We start from the raw sequence: 16,836 nt of genomic DNA, 5'->3' as shown, positions 1-16,836 counted from the left end.
TACCTTGAAGTCTGGTTTGATTCAAAATGCACTTGGGGTACCCACATTACGTATTTGAAACAAAAGTGTCAACAAAGGATCAACTTTCTACGATCAATTTCTGGGACATGGTGGGGTGCTCACCCGGAAGATCTCATTAAACTATATAAAACGACTATTCTTTCAGTTCTTGAGTATGGCTCTTTTTGCTTCCTCTCGGCAAGAAAAAGCCACCTAATCAAATTGGAACGTAAAACCCCTGCAGAACCGTTTGTGGGAGCTCTCATTAAGAATATTGATTAAATGTAGTGTCAATAACAACCTTGTGATTGAAAACTTCGAAGAAATGCTCGAATTGAGCATCCAGTCTAGATTCGTGCGAATCTATCTCAATTATATGTCATCGGATATTAGCCTTCCTTGCTATAACCCCTCTCGTGTATGCTTTACTAACTACAGTTCCCCCATTGAAGAGATGAACTAGCCTCAGGCTAAAAATCTCTAAAATAAAGAAAAAAAAAAAAAAAAAAAAAAAAAAGTTCCCCCATTGACTATGATCTCTCCATGAAACAGGCTATTCAAGGAGTTCCAGATCAACTTCGACCTATCTCAATTCCCCGCATTTTTGCTGAAAAGTACCAACAAGTCAATTGCAATAGAAGATTTTTCACTGATGGATCACGCATTGATGGATCCACTGGCTTCGGCGTCTTCAATGAATACTCAACCGCCTTTCGGAAACTTCAGGAACCTTGTTCCGTTTATGTTGCTGAGCTAGCAGCAATCAACTTCGCATTGGGGATGATTTCCGATATGCCCATAGACCATTACTTCATCTTCTCGGATAGTCTCAGTTCGATTGAGGCTATTCGGTCGATGAAACAAGGTAGGCACTCATCTTATTTCCTTTCAAAGGTAAGGGAGCAGATGAGTTTGCTGGTCGAAAGATCATATATGATTACCTTTGTATGGGTCCCCTCACATTGCTCAATCCCAGGCAATGAGAAGGCAGACTCTCTCGCAAAGGTGGGCGCACAACAAGGCGAGATTTATGATAGAAGAATTTCACATGATGAATTTTTCCCATTAGTACGTCAGAGTTCTCTTGTTGTTGGCAAAACGATTGGACAAATAATTCTCTTGGGCGGTGGTTACATTCCATTATTCAAAATGTTTCTTCGAGAGCGTGGTTCAAAGGTCTGGATGTAAGTCGGGGATTCATTCGAGTGATGTCAAGACTTATGTCCAACCACTACTCGCTAGACGCACATCTCTATAGAATAAACCTCGTTGACAGCAATATATGTAGGTGCAGAACCGGTTATGATGACATCGATCACGCAGTTTGGTATTGCCCGGGTAATGACGCCTCCAGAGCACGACTATTGGATACCCTAGTGGCCCGAGGTAGACAACCCTTCCGTGAAGTAAGAGATGTATTGGGAACACGTGATCTTCCCTACATGCAAGTGATCTACGAATTCCTTTGTTTGTCTGATGTTAGAGTTTGATGTGACTATCCCCTCCTTTCCAAACAATTTCCCGCCATTGTGTCCCAGTCTTATTATCCTCCTGTTCCTGTGCTACTTGCCACTGCCCAGTCAGGATTTGGTCAACCGTCCGAGAGTAGTATCTGAAGGAGGCTTCAGAAACCAGTTTCCTACCTAGATCCTTCCAATTGAAATTGTTACCCATTAACCTCGAGCCCGCCACGAGTAATTGGTACCCAATACTAACCTAGAAATACTGCTATTTAAAATGTAAATCAAACATTACTGATTTTGGCTCCGCAAAATGTCACACACGACTGAGCCTAGTAAATAAATGAACTAGTTAAAAATTAAAAAAAACACCAGCCAGTCCGATCCTTTCTTATACTATATCCTCTCCAATTCATACCCACACTGAAAAACATAATCATGGCATACTAGGCCTAACTTGCTTAATTATCGTTGTTGTGTTTGATCATCATCTACTGATACTGAGAAGCTGGAGCGGTACAGACACACATGATTGGGAGGAGACGAGTGTGTATATTAGCGAACGCTTGCGAATAAAATGCGGTAGGGAAAACGGGTTTGATTGAATGCTACATTTTCATTAGCCAAATACTCGTGGATGGTCAAGCTGTACCGCATAGAGTATTACAATGCCCCAGTGTATTGATTTTTTCCTGTAGGCTGTCCTTTTTATAAATAAAAAATAATAATTTTCAAAAAATTACAGCTTTTATAAGTTTTTAGTGTAGGAATTATATTTAAATGTTTTTACATTTTCTTATGAAAATTCCTATAATTATCTAAAAATCACTCTTGGCAATATTTTTGTATTTTTTTATTATATTTGAGTTATAATTTTCTGTGGAAATAGTTGATAAGAATGTCCACCCTGTGCAAATGGTAGTCTAGATTTGTTTTAAGGAAAATAAGTATGCAAAGTTGCATAAGTAGACAAAATCTGTACACCCACAAAGTTTCATTGGAATCTGAGAGTGTGCTGCCAACTTAAATTAGTTGGCGTGAAATTTGTCAGTTTCAAAATCATACCCGATGTTCCCATTCAAGCAATTTCATTATGTCTAACCAGTTTGCTAAGCGCAGACGTTATAGGATTCAGCAGAAAGGAATAAACAAAATTCACACAAGGAGAATCCCCGGCTATATTTGAGAATTACGAAAACGTTTTCCGGACGTGTTGCTATTTAACCACAATTAACATAACCAAATTCTTCATTCGCATCCAAGCTTTGAACCAGTCAGGATGTTGTACAAAAGTGAACAAAAGTGGTTGTTAACTATAAGCATTCTAGTGTGGATACTGGCCATAGTTCCGCACTTAACTAGTGGTGGGTTACTCTAAAATTAGATGTTGGATCACAATTCGTTCATTTCTATCATTGTGTACCTTTGCAGCAAGTCCCCATATTGAAGATGAACTTGACGAGATAAAAGAAAAGTTGGATGAAGTGTTTACCAGTACGATGCCCAGTGATTATTACAATCGAAGAGATTTGCAAGGTGAGAATAAATCAGTGTATGGATCAATTCTCGAATAATGTATCGTTTATTCATAGTATTATTATTGTAAAATATAAACTATAAATCGAAACATCGCATTGCATGGTGGGTGGGTAAATATTGGTCCAAAGGATTATTTCATTGGAAAATTAATGCATATCGGGTAAATTGTTTATTTTCAATTTGTAATTTTACAATATTTCCAAAACCCATGCATTTGTGCAGAAATATCGATGAAAAAATAATGCTGATATGTTTTCTCATCTTTAGAAGTGTGGAAAAGTGGCTAACATTAACGATTGCATCCGTTAGTGATACATTGCGGCAAAAAGGCAACTAAATTTATTTTCTAATAGTAACATTTTCCACAACGTATCACTAACGAATGGAATGTGCGTGGGGCTTAAGAATTTAAGATAGCCTTGCGCAACAATTTCATCCCACAACTTATTAAGAGCTCCCCTATAACAAGAAAACAAGCAAATCGACGCCAACTGACGAATCGATTTATTTTACCCTTACCGAATTCCATGAAACTTCGCATAATTGTTCACCAAGTTTGTACTAGAACTCGATACCATTTTTTCAAAGTGGCGTATTCGATAGTTTTTCAATAAATCAAAAAACGGATTATTTAATCTAAATGACGTCTAAGACAAAGTTTTATGAAACTGGAATGTCTTTTCAGGAAAAAAATATCACTTATTTTCGACAAAAAAAGGAAAATAAACAAATTTTTATCAGTTCAATCACAAAAAAAAACTATATTTTTAAGATCAATAAACTAATGTTTATTTGAAAGCTTATCAAAAAATGACAATTGTTTCTGATATTGAGCACAATGAACACTCTAAAATTGATCAAAATTGTAGAACATCAGCTTTAAGTATTTTTTTTTAACTTTTTCGAATTCCAGCTCAAACTTGGTTCATTGACCCTAGCGAACAACTATGCGTAGTTTCATGGAATTCTGAGAGGCTAAATCTGGAATTTGTTTATTTTTTCGCTATTTGGCGTCGATTTGATCAAATTATTTAATTGTGAAAGTAGAAAGTATTGCTATGCTAAAATAAAATTAAAATGCAAATAGCAAAATCAAAGTGTAAGGAGATGAAGATCAGTGACGTCAATTTTCAAGCCGTTCTCGGAACAAACCTGAATTTAAATAATCCTGTCTGAAGCATTTTAGTGTCGTGGAGAAAAACTAGTGGAAATAATAAACCGGTTTTACCGAAATTTTGCTGTTTTTGCCTTTTGAAGATTGGCTAAACATAACCGGTACTTGTTTGCTTTTCCCAAAGAAAAAAATCGATGATAAATTCTATATGTTGCAATCAGTCAATCAACGAGTAAATTATCAGATTAGATTCCAATGCATGCCTCACCAATACCTAGGGTAAACGTACCTCCACTATTGGTGCGTTTACCCTATACGTTTATCATTCAACAACATATAACGTTTATTAAAAACTATTAACACACAATAAATTTAAACCATGCTGATTCACGACTTGTAAATGTTTGTCAAAATGATAGAGTTTTGTTAATGTACAGAGAAGTATTTCAATTTTTATTACCATAGTAGTCGGTAGGTATTAATACTTGCATAGCGTTTTGCAAGGATTAAGGGTACATTAACCTGATAAGCAGACATCACTGGAGCTGTAACTAAGACCTTGTATGTTTTACGATTTTCTTTCTCCAAAGACTGCCATTCCCGCTTCCACCAGCGCATCGTAGACAAACATCAGATGGCCGATTTCTTTGACACTACCATAAATGCAACCGAGTTTCCTCATATGGCTATGCTAGGTTGGACGACTCCGTCCGGCACGATCGACTGGAAGTGTGGTGGATCGTTGATAACGGAACGTTTCGTGCTGACTGCTGCTCATTGCTCTCAGCATAGTTCCAGTGGTATTAGGTACGGCTGCGGCGGATTGACCATCGAACATATGTTAAAGCGTTTTTCTGTGTAATTTTTTTCTAGCAATCCTCCGGATGTGGTTCGATTGGGTGATATCCACCTGAAATTGACTACCGATGATCACTACGCACAGCAGATCAAAGTAAAGCGGGTAATTACGCATCCGGATCGTAAACAACACGAACGGTACAATGATCTAGCGCTGGTGGAGTTGGAGGAAAAAGTTGAGTATGTTTTTAAATGTTTTGCTATGAAAACAGAAATCCTTAATATGTTCATATATATCTAGGCTTACTCCAGGGGTATGTCCAGCATGTATTTGGTCCAAAGAAGTTTATCCATATGACTGGTTTGACGTAGCTGGGATTGGTTACACCGAATATGCTGGACAGAATAGTCCTGATCTACTGAAAGCACGGCTCACCTTAGTAGATGCACACACATGTGCTTCGGCTTATCCAGCCGATCAAGAACTTCCCGATGGAATCCGCGCTGATCAGTTGTGTGCTACAAGTCCTCATAGCGATCCCTGTCAGGATGAATCAGGAGGACCACTACAGACCTCGCTGTTCACTTATCAAAAAATTGCTCATTTTTTGATCGGAGTTACGTCATTTGGGAAGTTCTGTGACGATGGATCTTTCGGAGTATATCAAAAAATTGAACCTCATCTCAATTGGATCAGATCTGTTGTAAAAGACTCCCTGGATCCTTTGGGTAAGTAATCAAATATTAAACAGAGATTTTAATACTTATTTAATGATCATACATTCCAGAATGCATACAGAAATATAGAGACTACATGGAGCCAAAACAAATGGAAGGCGAAACAGAAGTGGTTGATCCATACTTTAGTAGAGTTAACCTGCATTGGAAGAATTCAAGGACAGATGGTGCATGTGGAGGCACTTTTGTAGATTACAATGTTGTCATCACATCGGCACGATGCACCTCCAACTCTCAAGGGGAATCACCTACCAGAATTTCTTTCATAGATCGGTGGGCAGAGATAGTAGAAATAGAAAGACATCCCCAATTCAAGCAAGGATCTTACTATAACGATGTGGCTCTTCTCCGCCTTGATCGGTATTTAGTCCCAGCGGAATGGATTGCCCCCGCATGTCTTCCGTATCCTAGCGCTCTGCGTGACCATCAAACAGTACCGGAGACATTTTCATGTAGAACCCCAAAAGCACCTTACCCACAAAAATTGCAAATCTTTCTTCCTTCGAAGCCCGGTTGTGATGACCAGGAAATAGCCAACGACATAGGATATGCTTCCAAATTCCCACAAGGACTAGGTGATTCAATGAGCTGCATCGGCACAGACTATCGCTTGGTTCCTGATTTGGTCGAAATTGATCAAGGCGGTCCCCTGCTGAGCCGCGACGAAAAGATCATATTCGGGGTTAATGCTTACGGAACGGATTGCGGGTCTTATAATCCGTTGATTACGACCAATGTAGCGCCGTTGATCCCCTGGATTGAAGGATTTGTATTAAAAAATAATGCTGAAACATCCAAACCACTTTGAGAAACTTATGCGAGCTACGAGCAGAGCGTTAAAGATTAAATACTCTCAATGAACGATGATTTTCATTTGATTAAATTTTTATATTTTATGATTCTGAATAAAGCTAATTGCACAATGATTGATTTGTTGTTGTTTTTTTTTACTATAGTGACTATAACACAGCGCGAAAGGCATTGATGCCTTATCATCATTAATTATTATGAAAAGTGAGAACAAATGTCTTTAGTTAAAGGTACTAATGTTAATGAAATTTGCCTAAAATCACCTCTCGAATAATCCACCTGATAAAAGATTCATTCCCATCTCTACATGGGAAACCTACTTTTTCTCTCTGTTCGGGACATAAAACTACTGCGACTAGTAATTTGATCTATTGTAGTATATCCCGTATCCTTAGTTTAGTGCATGTCGTATTACTCCATCACTATTGAGAAATGATGAAGTATTCGGTTTTGATACAGTTGTCATTCTTGCCTTCATCGCAAGGAATTGATTGTAATTGAAAGGTCCCGCAATTTAAACCCTTCGAAGAGTGAGCAAAACACTCTCCAAAAGCGCCCCCCCCCCCTTTCAGTTAAAATTGGATTCCTTAGCAACAAAATTAAGTAATGACATCAGAGCCCTAGTCTTAACCACTTCAAACTAGAGAACAACGAATAGAAGATTAGGAATCACATAGATGAAGCCTAGCTAACTCATTTTTTCCTTGCTTCAACATCATCCACGGTGGACAAAGCCGAGTCTTGTCACTATCAACAAGGCATAAAAAGTAACAAGGACAGGGCTGGTAGTGGGTATGATGGGGCTTACCCGTTCCTTTTCGAAGGATTTTCCACCGTCTATCAATCGACGGCCCAGAAGATTGGTATGATGAATTCACCGGGGGGACTAGTCCCAGTGTTTGCAATTTTCTCCACCTTGCTCGGACACTTTGTAATACAAACTGCTCCTGATGCACTTTTGCACTATGCACACAACGCGCGATTCGGAGATTGCTTTATGCTGCTTGACCACTTAAACTAATAGTCGTCACAGGAACACTTTCGGATCACTCAAGGAAAATGTTAATCAATTGCACTACTGGACTGGGTTTACTTTTCTCTTTAATCTACGACCGGACTACAGCAAAAAACGGGATGTATCGCTTCCGACGGTATATTTTGTACTATCCTATATTTACAATTTGTTTTATCTCCTATCTATGTACAAATGGCAAAATGACCACTACAAGTGGACGCTATTGTGTGGTGCGCATGCGTGCAGCATCCTACTCATTTCTCTCTTCATCTCTGGCTTAGGATTAGGGTTACTGATACATGATTTTAGAGCACTTTCAATTTATAGGATTAAGTTTTAACTATAAGTTTAGCTGTAGGATTTAGTTAGTTCATTTAGGTTAAGTAGATTTCAGTTCATTTAGGATTAATTTAGTTTAAGTTTAGTTCAACATCCATCATTCCGGCCACCTTGAACTAACTAAAGGGTGATACGGTCAAAATTTGGTCAATATCAACTTGACGTATTTCTTTCAATTTTGCATTTAAAAAACCTGAACACCCCTCATTTTGAAGGTGTGTGTGTGTAGAATGTTGCTCCTATTTTGATTTTGGAATTCACTCTTCAGTTGTCAAAATGCCGTCCAAGCAAGAAGAGCAGCGTATCAAAATTTTGCTCGCGCATCGCGAAAATCCGAGCTACTCGCACGCAAAGTTGGCAAAATCGCTAAAAGTTGCCAAATCAACCGTTACAAATGTAATTAAAGTGTTTGGGGAACGTTTGTCGACAGCCAGGAAGTCTGGATCGGGGGGAAATCGAAAACCGGAAGCCGCTGAGACGACAAAGAGAGTTGCCGGTAGTTTCAAGCGAAACCCTAACCTCTCTCTCCGAGATGCCGCAAATAAGCTGGGTGTATCGTCTACAACCGTGCATCGAGCCAAAAAACGAGCCGGACTATCGACTTACAAGAAGGTAGTGACTCCAAATCGCGATGATAAACAAAATACGACGGCCAAAGCGCGATCCCGGAGGCTGTACACGACGATGCTGACGAAGTTTGACTGCGTGGTAATGGACGACGAAACCTACGTCAAAGCCGACTACAAGCAGCTTCCGGGACAGGAGTTTTATACGGCAAAAGGAAGGGGAAAGGTAGCAGATGTTTTCAAGCACATGAAACTGTCAAAGTTCGCAAAGAAATATCTGATTTGGCAAGCCATCTGTACCTGTGGCTTGAAAAGCAGCATTTTCATAGCTTCCGGGACTGTCAACCAAGAAATTTACGTGAAATAGTGTTTGAATAAACGTCTGCTGCCTTTCCTGAAGAAACACGGTTGTTCCGTACTGTTTTGGCCGGATTTGGCATCTTGCCATTACGGTAAAAAGGCCATGGAGTGGTACGCCGCCAACAACGTGCAGGTGGTTCCCAAGGACAAGAACCCTCCCAACACGCCAGAGCTCCGCCCAATTGAGAAATACTGGGCTATTGTCAAGCGGAACCTAAAGAAGACCAAAAAAACTGCTAAGGGCGAGCAGCAGTTCAAGGCAAACTGGCTTTCTGCGGCGAAGAAGGTGGACAAGGTGGCTGTACAAAATCTGATGGCAGGGGTCAAGCGTAAGGCCCGGCAATTTGGATTTGGAAAAGCGGAAGCCAAACTGAATATTTTTCCTGAATTTTATACTAATTGAACTTGAAAAAGAAATTTAATTTGATTTTTTAAATAAACGATTTCACCGATTTACCCGCGTTTTCCCTTGACCAAATTTTGACCGTATCACCCTTTAGGTTGGTTCAACACTATTTACAAATTCAAAAATAATTTCTCTCCTGCTCTCGGAATTACAGCTCAACGAATCGTTTCGCTTCGGCTTGGACAGCGAAATTTGGACGACGTGAGTGGTCGGTAACGTTCGGCTTGTTGTGGCTACCGGGGTTACTGAACTCGACGCAGAGAGAGTTGGTGATAAGCAATGTCCATTGCTCTTCGTTGGTGTCATCGACTAGGGATAGAAAAGACCAGGTAGACTTGACAAGATACATAGAGGGTATTGGAACCGCAATTACCTGCTGGTTTCCCACGAAGGCCTCGAGCAAATTTCGGCGTGCTCTACCAGGTCTCACTCGCAGGATTTTGGAACTCGGTTCTCCGGAATCGGCAACAGCGCTATCTTGGCGGCTGGTCTGACGACGGCTTCGGATCTTGCAGTCCTCAGGGTGACGACACGTACCACTCCGTCTTTGCCCGGATGCACCTTGATGATCTTCCCGAGCGGCCATTGGATCGGTGGTAGGTTGTCGTCCTTAATCACCACGACTCGTCCAGGTTCAATGGTGACTGCTGACTTGCACTTCGTGGATCGTGACTGGAGCTGTTGCAGGTACTCTGGGTACCATCTGGACCAAATTCTCTGGAACCGCTTCTGTGTGAGCTCCCAGTGCGTTAGACGATTGTCCGGAACGTCGCACAGATTATGTTCAGGGACGGCTTGGAGGCTGGTTCCGATTAAGAAGTGTCCGGGGGTCAGAACTTCCATGTCTGATGGATCAGTTGGGATCGAAACTAGTGGTCTGGAGTTCAAACACATCTCAATTTGCATGAGAAGAGTGCACATGTCCTCGTAGCTGACGTTGACTGTGCCGATTTCACGCAACAAGTGGTTCTTGGCTGATTTGACGGCTGCCTCCCACAGACCGCCAAAGTGGGGAGCACGGGGCGGGATGAAACGCCAAACGATCTCATTTTCAGCGCACCAGTCGAGGATTTGCTTCCGATCAGCTTCATTGGTCTTCATCATCTCGTAGATTCTATGCAGCTTGTTAGCTGCACCCTTGAAAGCGGTGCCGTTGTCGCTGTGGATTTCGGTCATCCTTCCACGGCGAGCGACGAAACGGCGGAGAGCGGCGAGGAAAGCCGGCGTAGACAGATCGGATACAAGCTCGATGTGAACGGCACGAGTGGCGAAGCACACAAATATGGCGATATATGCCTTCGTTGGCGCCCGATTGCGGATCGGCGACTTGATGTACACGGGGCCGCTGTAGTCGATCCCGCATACGGCGAATGGTCTTGTCGGAGTGACTCTTGATGTGGGCAAATCGGCGATGCTCTGCTGTACCAAGACGGGTCTGCTGCGGAAGCACGTATGGCACTGGTGATACGTACGGCGAACAAGGTTTCGACCGCCGATGATCCAGAACTTCTGGCGAATCGTGGCGAGCATCAGCTGGGGACCAGCGTGCAGCAGAGTCTTGTGGTAGTGATCGGCCAACAAATCGGATAGCAGGTGCTTTGATGAGAGGACGATCGGGTGTTTAGCATCTTCGGAAACGGCGGCGTTGCCGAGTCTTCCACCAACTCGGATCACACCTTCCTTGGTTATTCTTGGGTTGAGCCATTTCAATGGCGACGACGTTGGTACTCGTTCCCCGGCAAGGAGGTTGGATATCTCCTCGGAGAACGATTCTCGCTGAGCCAGGCGACACAAAGCAAGATCTGCTTCTCGTAGTTCGGCAGTGGTTATAGTTTCGAATGATTCGATGGTGGTCTTCGTCGAGGATGCCTGTAAGGCACGGAAGTATCGCAACCAGTATGCGATAGAACGGCGGAGTTTGCTGAAGCTGGAATATCGGTTGAACAGTTGATCGGAAAATCTTGCATCAACAGTAGCTATCATGGCTACTCGGGTTCTCGCTTCGGACATCCAAAGCGGATCAAGGACGGGCAGATTGCTTACGGGCCAGTCAGATGGAGACATGGATAACCACTCCGGACCACTCCACCAGAGCAAGTGGTCTTTGATGTCAACTGGATTAACGCCACGGGAGAGAGGATCAGCTGGGTTGGATACTCCGGAAACGTGTTTCCAGTGACAGGATTCAGTGGTTTCCTGGATCTTGGCTACCCGATTTCCGACGAACTTTTTCCATCTGGATGGCGATGACTCCAACCAATGCAGGACAGTGGACGAATCAGTCCAGAAGAAAACTTCAGCGGGCCTTTGTATGGAATGTACGACCTTCTCGTATAGATTCGACGACAACACTGCTGCGCACAACTCCAAACGTGCGATAGTGTGCGATTTGGCCAACGGAGCCACCTTGGACTTGGACGTCAATAGCTGGACTCTAACGGCTTCGGCAGTCTCTGACCGGACGTAGCAGCACGATCCATACGCCTTCAACGATGCATCGGAGAAGAAGTGGAACTGGAATGATGTTGTGTTGGCCAACGATACACAGCGAGGAATCCGGAGTGTGGCGATTGTATCGAGCGTTCCATGGAATTCCTTCCACTCGGACTGGAGATGTGGAGGAAGAGGACGATCCCACTCATAAGAATCTCCTGTTTCGGTTTTCAGCGCCCATAAGCGCTGCATGAACAGCTTAGCGATGACTATTATTGGTCCCACCAGGCCAAGTGGGTCGAAAATCTGCGCAACGTAGGACATAACTTTCCGTTTAGTCAAAACGGGTGCTGGTAATGGCAGCTGAACCTTGAAGCTCATCATGTCGGATCTCGGTTCCCAGATGAGTCCGAGAGTGGAAACGGATTGGTCGTCTTGCAGGTCATGGTACGGCGCGAATGCTAGATCTGCTTCAGGAATATCGGCTAGAACTTCAGGCGAGTTTGAAGCCCACTTCTTCAGCGGAAAACCAGCCGCTGAAAGCATGGCGGACATTTCTTGGCGTAGGTGGATAGCGGATTCAACATCGTCGGCACCAGACAGGAAATTATCCACATAAAAATCCTTCTGGGCTACCGCGGCTGCGGCTGGATACATCTCGGCTGCGTCTTGCGCGATCTGCAGAATGGTGCGAGTTGCCAGGAACGGAGAGGATGCAAAACCATACGTTACGGTTTGTAGTTCGTACGTAGCGATTGGTAGGTCTGGACTGGGACGCCAGAGGATGAGTTGGTATCGGCGGAACAGATGATGCAGCAGGATTTGCCAATACATTTTCTCCACATCGGCTACGAATGCGATTTGGTGGATGCGGAATCTGATGTGGATCGACAGTAGGTCTTCCTGAACGACGGGTCCAACCAGTTGCAGGTCGTTCACGGAGAATCCAGATGACGTCTTGCACGACGCGTCGAACACGACTCGAACTTTCGTGCTGGTGCTGGATTCTTTGAATACCGGATGGTGTGGAAGGTAGCAGTGTGGCTGGCTTTCGTCTACTGGATCTAGGAGTTTCACCATGTGATTCAGGCGTTCGTATTCTTCCATGAAGCGACAGTAAGCCTCTTTGGTGGTTGGATCTCGCTTAAGTCGTTTTTCGAGTTTCAGGAAACGGCGCTCGGCGATAGAACGTGATTCACCGATAGTGACGAGCGGATCGCGGGTGAGTGGCAAGGAAACGATATAACGACCCGACGAATCGCGAGTGGTGGTAGTGGCATACAGTTCTTCACAGAGATTTTCTTCTGCCGTAAACTTGGAACAGGTTTCAACGGCTTCTAACTCCCAGAACTTCTGGAGGGCTTGTTCCAGATTACGGTCCACAGTGGTGAGGTGACAAACACGGGGAACTTCAGGTGATTGGATGGATACCTTTCCGGAAACAGTCCATCCGAAAGAGGTCTCGACGAATACAGGCTGCCCTTCACCGAAAGAAATCTTACTGCCAGTGTGCAGTTCGTGGTACACTTCTCCACCGACAATCAGGTCAATGCTGGCTGGAATGTGGAAGCTTGGATCAGCTAGCGGGACATCAGGAAACTTCCACGAGGACACATCAATCGGCATGGTTGGCAGGCAGACTGTGGGTTTCTTGAGGATGAGAAACTCGAGCGTAGTACTGTACGAAAGTAGCTTGGATCTAATTGTAGCAGTCAACTTGCGCTTGATCTGCTTCGACGTTTCACCGATTCCAGACACGGCGATGTCTACTTTCGTACGACGGAGGTTGAGTGTGTTCGCAAGCTTCTTCGTGATGAAGCTGCTCATCGATCCTGAATCTAGGAGTGCACGAGCGGAATGCTCCTTCCCATTCTGGTCCACAACTAGGAGGTTAACCGTTTCCAACAGGACAGTGGATTGGTACGACTGTACCGACAAGCTCACTTGAGGGTTCTGATTCACTGATCCGGGGTTTTCGACGGCAGTCGACGTGGATGGATTCGGTTGTTGGGATGGCTGACCAGATATAGCTACTGGAGTGGATTGTATCTTCGTGGTTGAAGTTTCGTGCAGCAGGGTATGGTGTTTCTGGTGACAGGTTCGGCAATCGTACTTGGATGTACAATTCCTACTTTGGTGTCCAGAGCGGAAGCAATTCCAGCATAGGCGCTTCTGGGATATCAGCTCTCGTCGCTGGCGAACGGACATCTGGGAAAATGCTGGACATTGGAATAGGAAGTGGTTCTCTGGACAGGCGATACAGTACGGAGCGGAGTTCTTGGATTCGGTCGTGGCGGAATTGGATACCATCTTAAATGGCTTCTTCTGGATTGGATTGGAACCGGCCACCTTGGCTTGGCCGGGTTGATTGGAACGATGCTGCAGATCGGTGACGACGGACTTCAACATTCGAACCCTTTGGTACAGGAAATCAACTAACTGGCCGTAGGTGACATCATCACTGCTACTGGTCTTCTCCTCCCAGGCTCGGAGGGTCGTAGGATCCAGTTTGTAGCATAGCAGGTTGATCAACGGGGTGTCCCAGTGGACTACAGGTTCGTTCAGCTTCGCTAAGGCCTTGACATGCCGTTGGTAGTCATCAATCAGGTCGTGCAGCTCTTGGGGTGACTCTTTCTTCAGCGGCGAGAGGTCATACAGGGCTCGGAACAGTTGCCGCTTCAGATACCGCTTATTATCGTAGCGTTTCAGTAGAGCGTCCCAAGTTAACGCATAATTATCCGCAACTATGTCGATCGACTCGAATGGCTTGTGAGCTTCTCTTTCCAGGGACTGCAGAAGGTACTGCAGTTTCGCGATAGTCGGAATGTCCGCGTTGGAATGGACCATGGAGGTGAACGTATCCCGGAAGGAAAGCCATCTGGAAAAGTCTCCATCGAATTTAGGGAGATCGACCTTGAGCAACCGTAGGTGGAAACTGGATGAAACTGGGTGATGATTGGCCGTCACTGAAGTATTCAACACTGTCTGGTTGGGATCTGTCGAACGCTTCATCAGCAGAAATCCCTTAGCCGTGCAAAATCTCGCTTCGAACGCTGCTCGCTCTTGCAGATGCTCCTCAAACTTCTCAGCGTCATCGTACTTCTCAATCTCCGCTTGCAGCTCCTGGAACTCACTGTAGACACGGTCCAACGCCTCAAGACGGATCGGAATCTGGTACACATCGTTCTCGTTGTCATACTTCTTGATGAACGCCTCAACGGAATCACGAACGACGAGTAGTGCCTTCCGCTTCATCAGGCATTCGGCCAACTTCTTCTCTGGTCTGGACATCCTGATTCACTGCAAAATCCCCACTTCACTACCATCACAGTTCGGAAAACGCGGAAACGAAATCGGAAAATCGGTACGTAAATCGGTTAACGGACTCCTTCCCGGCGCGTCGTACCGTTTTCTACACGACGCGAGATCGGAAAAATGACACAAATCGTACGTGTTAATCCTTCCCGTCGCGGTGTGCCACTTTCTACACGGACGAAATACCCGAGGATGGTACGCAAATCGAACGTAAAAACTCCTTCGCGACACGGGCGTACCACCCACGCGACTCAACTTGCCACCCCCCACCACCATCAAATACACACATGCAAAATGAAAAATCAAATCAAATTGCGGTTCTAGGATTTCCAATCCATTTAATTTTCCGTTAAATCTCTTCAGTCGAGCACACCGTTGCTTCGCCAAAGCAAACGGGTCAAAAAAAACTGCCTACTGTGTGGAGGCCTTTATTCGATTTGCACTATTCAAATGGCATCAAATAGCTTGGCTTTGGTCAGCCGTACAAAGCTATTGACCTCAACTACAGGTCGAACAATTGCCAGCGCATGGAAGAAACGAAATGGTGTACTCACCGCACCTGCCCTTCTGGTCGGGGGAACCTTCGATCCGGCTCGAAGGACCAAATGATGGGGCTTACCCGTTCCTTTTCGAAGGATTTTCCACCGTCTATCAATCGACGGCCCAGAAGATGATGATGAATTCACCGGGGGGACTAGTCCCAGTGTTTGCAATTTTCTCCACCTTGCTCGGACACTTTGTAATACAAACTGCTCCTGATGCACTTTTGCACTATGCACACAACGCGCGATTCGGAGATTGCTTTATGCTGCTTGACCACTTAAACTAATAGTCGTCACAGGAACACTTTCGGATCACTCAAGGAAAATGTTAATCAATTGCACTACTGGACTGGGTTTACTTTTCTCTTTAATCTACGACCGGACTACAGCAAAAAACGGGATGTATCGCTTCCGACGGTATATTTTGTACTATCCTATATTTACAATTTGTTTTATCTCCTATCTATGTACAAATGGCAAAATGACCACTACAAGTGGACGCTATTGTGTGGTGCGCATGCGTGCAGCATCCTACTCATTTCTCTCTTCATCTCTGGCTTAGGATTAGGGGTACTGATACATGATTTTAGAGCACTTTCAATTTATAGGATTAAGTTTTAACTATAAGTTTAGCTGTAGGATTTAGTTAGTTCATTTAGGTTAAGTAGATTTCAGTTCATTTAGGATTAATTTAGTTTAAGTTTAGTTCAACATCCATCAGGGTATGTGATGTAATAGTAGTGACTTTAGTGACTTAAATTACGAAAATAGTGACCAAATAGTGACTTTTAAACAAAAATAAAGTGACCAATAGTGACATTTATTGATCGGAAAGATATGGTTCCAATCATCCGTTATTCCGCTATTTTCCATGCTTTTTAAAAATAAAACAAATGATTTAAGGATCACATAAATTTGATATCGGAACATAAATATGAATTGAATAAGCAAGAGCACGTTCCAAATCTAACCTCCATTTCCTCACTCTGCAGATCACGAATTTGTTATTAGATCGCCAAATAGAGGCACAGAGACAAATGTTCAAAGTACCGATTTTAGACAGCATTTTTTGAAGATATTGGATAGATATGAAGCGATGCATTTAGCAACATGAAGAACTGCAGTCTGGAATTAAATGTACATAGATCTAAGTTAGCCATGAGTATATTAATAAAAGATTCTTCTCTTCTTTGTAGTCGCTATAACGAACTGGTCGTCTTTTTACTTTGCTCCATTCCTCCCAAGAATAGAAAGTTCTGTAACACCTCATAATCATAACTCTGAGACAACTTTTCTAGATCGCAGTTTAAGAAAAAATCTCATTATTATGGCATGAGGAAAATTTTCCCAGATGGAATGATCACGGGCATAAAAGAAAATTGAATGCGTCTAGGACTTAAA

At 43.6% G+C, this 16,836-nt stretch overlaps 1 protein-coding gene and 1 long non-coding RNA gene across 8 annotated transcripts in view; one reads left to right on the top strand and one right to left on the bottom strand.

Annotated features, from left to right (window-relative positions):
• Nhe3 (Na[+]/H[+] hydrogen exchanger 3) overlaps positions 1 to 16,836 on the bottom strand; it is an 84,146-nt gene that overhangs the window by 32,897 nt on the left and 34,413 nt on the right. The window lies entirely within an intron of this gene.
• On the top strand, positions 2,560 to 2,979 carry LOC135703752 (uncharacterized). The gene is made up of 2 exons (XR_010517752.1): positions 2,560 to 2,824; positions 2,892 to 2,979. It is a non-coding gene; the product is annotated as an uncharacterized LOC135703752 (long non-coding RNA).

The sequence above is a fragment of the Ochlerotatus camptorhynchus genome, unplaced genomic scaffold (genome assembly GCF_037179485.1).
Source record: "Ochlerotatus camptorhynchus isolate MF236.1 unplaced genomic scaffold, CSIRO-AGI_Acam_v1.1 ptg000220l, whole genome shotgun sequence".
Taxonomy (NCBI): domain Eukaryota; kingdom Metazoa; phylum Arthropoda; class Insecta; order Diptera; family Culicidae; genus Ochlerotatus; species Ochlerotatus camptorhynchus.
This window is presented reverse-complemented; position numbering and strand designations above follow the sequence as displayed.